Genomic DNA, 4388 nt, shown 5'->3' with positions numbered 1-4388 from the left:
AAAATCACATTTTATTTACATGTGTAGAAAAACAAAATGCAAAGAGTTAATTAAGTGTACAAAAAAGGGTTGTTGTTTTTGGTGGTGGTCAGACTTTTAAAATATACAACAGGGAAAGTAATTTAGTTGAAAGGTGCTAAAGAGCTACATAATGTATTGCTAACTGTATGGTATCTTTTAGTAAATAATCCAAAGAGAAAATGAAAGAGTTTGTTCCATATCATATATCTGGCTCCTCTTCGTAAGCTAAAAGAGACTTCTCACCAAAATCATACTTTTCAACCATACTGTCCATATAAAAAGGGAGATAACTGCAGAAACAATTTGAAAATGCCTAAATAACAACGTGGAAGTCTCTTACCTCTTAGATGGGAGGCATATGTATATGGTAGGAGACATATGTATATGGGGATAACTCACTAACAGCAGCCAAGTTTGTGGAGAAAAGAGACACAGATCTTGGTTTGCATCTCACCCTGCGGGTTACTGGCTGTGCGTACTTTGAACAAATTACTTAACTTCTCCATAATCAAATGGTGATAGCTACACCTGCCTTGTAGATGAGTTGAAAGATTAGTGATATGTAAAGCACCTGGCATATAGTAAGTGCTAAATCAATGACAGTTTTATTATGATGTTAGTATAATGTGAAGAAAACAGATCAGCAAAAAGGAAGTAAGCCCAAATACTTAAAAACTGGGGTAGGAATTACCTGGAATAATCATTAAATTGTAAAATTATTTTTGGTATATTTTGTTTTATGTGTATTTCAACCACACAAAATTTAGTCAACTGTTTATCAAATGAATGAAAAAAATGGATGCTTGAATAAATGAATGAATAAATGCCTTGCCTGTTTTTAATATCATTTTGCCTCCCAAATGGGTTGTTATCACTAAAATGGTTTTGTCACTGGCATTGTCACTAGGGATATTTTCAAAGACTCTGTAAAGAGCAGTATCAAATCAATGGTCTTTTCTAGACTTAACAGGAGGGATTAGGGCTGATATTAAGAAACAACTTCTTGAGCAATATTACTAATGGAGCAGTTAAGAGCTTCCATCCTTAGGTATTTTTAAGAAGACAGATAATACTCCATGCTGGAAATGTCATCATCTTCTGTGGTAGTTAGCTTCCAGGGTAGCCTCCATTGAACCTTACTTCCTAAGTCAATCAAGGATGGTCCTGAATATGGCTGAGGTGATGTGTGACTTCCAAGGCTATGTCGTAAAAAGCATTGCAGCTTCGGCTCCGGTCGATCAGATTGATCACATGCTCCATGATAAGCCAGTAGCCATGCTGTGAGGAGGACACTCAAGCCATCCCATGGAGAGGCCCATGTGGCCAACAGCCTCTGCCAATCCACTGGACATGTAAGAGAGCCACCTTGAAAGCAGACTCTCCAGCTTCAAACAAGTCTTCAGATGACCACAGCCTTAGCCAACATCTGACTGCAACCTTATGAAACACTGAAACGGAAATGCCCAGTTGAGCCACTCTTGAATTCCTGACTCACAGAAATTGTGAGAGGGAATATATGACTTTTATCGTTTTAAGTCACTAAGTTTTGGGGTTATTTGATATGCAGCCAACATATCAATGGCAAACATTTATTGCTACTGTCCAAAATGTCCTGCTAATGGGCTGAACCAGATGACCATTTTTTTTTTGAACCAGATAACCATTTAAGGTAACTTCTATCTTTGTAACATCAACCTTTTAACAGCTTATCATGTAATGAACTCAGTATCTTTTTCCTATAAAATTCCTATGAGACAAGGAGAATCAGCCAATCAAATATTTAACAAACATCCATTAAGTCTGTGGAATTAAAGAACATCAGCTAAAACTGGAGTCAGGACACACCTGTAGGGAGAGCTCTCACAGCTGTGCATCATCAATTACTCCAAATTGGAAGAGACATACCCCTACATCTCTCCCACAGGAAGGTACTGCCTACTTTACTATCCAGAAGGAAGAAGAAAACCATCTTTCTGGCCAACCACAGCCCAGCCAATCAGAGACTGTAGCACCCCGGCCAATGAGAAGCCTCTATACTTTGGACTGCCAGCTTCCTCCGGTGAACTCTTTAGTTATGATAGCCCCTACCAAGGCCCCCCCTTTTCCCTATAAAAGCAAGCTCCCCTTCCATGTTCTCTGGATTTGCCTGTGGTCCACCACAGTTCCCATAACCTGAATTGCAATTCCTCTGGCTATTCCCAAATAAACTTGTTTTGCTGGTAAAGTAACTGGCTATTATTAAAGATGATAAATTCAAGGTATTACTCTAGGTGCTCTGTTGATTAAAAGGTATGATGATGCTAATGATAAAAATAACAATAATAGTAACAATAATAAGTATTACTAATATTTATTAAGCATCTACTTTAGACACTGTGCATATACTCTCATTTAACCTTAATATACATGGCCAAATGTTTTCCAGGAGGGTCATACCAAATTACACGCCCATCTGCAGTGTATAAGAACAGTCACTGTATGTTTACCAGCACTTATAAACAATTTTTTAAAAATCTGATAGGTGAAAAATACAATAGTTTAATCTGCATTTCTATGATTACTAGGTCTTGACATGTTAAGCACATCAAACCTTTATCTGACATACATTACAAATATTTTCCCCCCAGGTTGGTATTGCGTTTTTTTGAAATTTTTACAGTCAAGCCAATCTCTTCCTTTGTAATTTCTTCCAATTCTTTTGTAATTAGGTTCTTCTCTATTTCTAGATCAATTAAATTTTCACTTGTATTTCTTTCTAGTTTGTTTACGTTTTTTTCGTTTTTGTCTTTGAGTTTACACAGTAATTAACTTTGTTAGACTTTTGTTTTCTTCTCTATTCTCTTTTTTTTTAAGTGGAGTATAGTTGCTTTACATGGCTGTGTCAGTTTTATGTTTTGTTTTTGTTTTTTTTGCGGTACGCGGGCCTCTCACTGTTGTGGCCTCTCCCGTTGCGGAGCACAGGCTCCGGACGCGCAGGCTCAGCGGCCGTGGCTCACGGGCCCAGCCGCTCCGCGGCATGTGGGATCTTCCCGGACCAGGGCACGAACCCGTGTCCCCTGCATCGGCAGGCGGACTGTCAACGACTGCGCCACCAGGGAAGCCCTATGTTTTGTTTTTTACACATGTAATTATTTTTGTTGCAGGATACAGGGCAAAAGTCTTTTTTCCCCCATAATCATGTCTCCTTCACTTATAAATTGAATAAGTTTTCCTTTCCCCACTGATTTATGATGCCACCTTTACTATCTAAGGAATTCTTATATTACTTGAGTATGTTTACAGTCTTTATAATCCTCTTTCAGTGTCTGTCGGTTTTGGTGCTAGTACTGCACTTTTTTGATTACTTACATCTAACTCATTCACTAAGGACCACCACATTCTCTTCCAGGAAGCCTCCCTGATTCTCCCAAAGAGATACCATTGCTGCCTCCTTTTTCACCTTTATAACATATAAAATTTCACCTTTACATATAAAATTTCACAGTTAACAAAGTTGATATTACCCAATTATTATATTCTTGAGAACAAGCAACAGGTATACTATATATTCATTAAAATCAAATTATGGGATTTGCATTAAAAGGTAATGATGGCAGAACCGATCTTGTTTGACAGAAAAATGAAAACAGGTAATTCCCTCATTTGTCTAACAAAAATCATTGTGCCATCCATGATGAAAAAATTATAAAGGTGAATGAAACCTAGATTGTGCTTTAGGGAATTCACTTAGTAGGGGAAAGACAGATGAAAATATACGTGTTTAAATACACTATGACTAAAGTGTATAAAATAAAAATAACAAAGAGAAAGGTTAAAAACTAAGCGAGCAGTGGGGTAGTGTTTCAAGCAGTGGACATACCTATGAGCTGGGTTTATGGTGTTTCTTAAATGTTTGAGGATTTGTAATTCATCTGAATGACAAAGTACATCAATTCAGATTCTTTAGCAGAAGTTGCATTAACGTAGCCTTCATTCTGAGAACTTTTTAAGGAAGCCTAATATAGTGTGGGTAGTACGGCCAAGCCTAGGAGCAGCTCTGGTCGGAAGCCCTTTCGTTAGCACGAACCCGAGATGACTAGAACCTGACAGAGGCGTGAATTAACCCACCACGGGTGAAAATCAGACATGGGGGTGAGAGATAAACCTTTACCCACCTGAGGCTTCTACTCTATAAACCACTTACTGGAGTTGGTTTAAAAGCAATGAGGACTACAGACTCCTTGTTGTGAGAGCTAGCACAGTTCCAAGCCCAAGGCTCACCTCGCCGCGCGCCTCAGGCCCCAGCCGAGCCCCGGCCAGATGTTAGGACAAGAACTACTGACGTCACGGAAACGTGACGTCACCAGCACTGACGCAGTCTAACAGGG

The sequence above is a fragment of the Delphinapterus leucas genome, chromosome 11 (genome assembly GCF_059928025.1).
Source record: "Delphinapterus leucas isolate spDelLeu-1000000601 "Yukka" chromosome 11, BTC_Dleu_Yukka2, whole genome shotgun sequence".
NCBI lineage: Eukaryota > Metazoa > Chordata > Mammalia > Artiodactyla > Monodontidae > Delphinapterus > Delphinapterus leucas.
The sequence above is the reverse complement of the archived record's forward strand: the minus strand, read 5'-3'. Positions refer to the sequence as shown.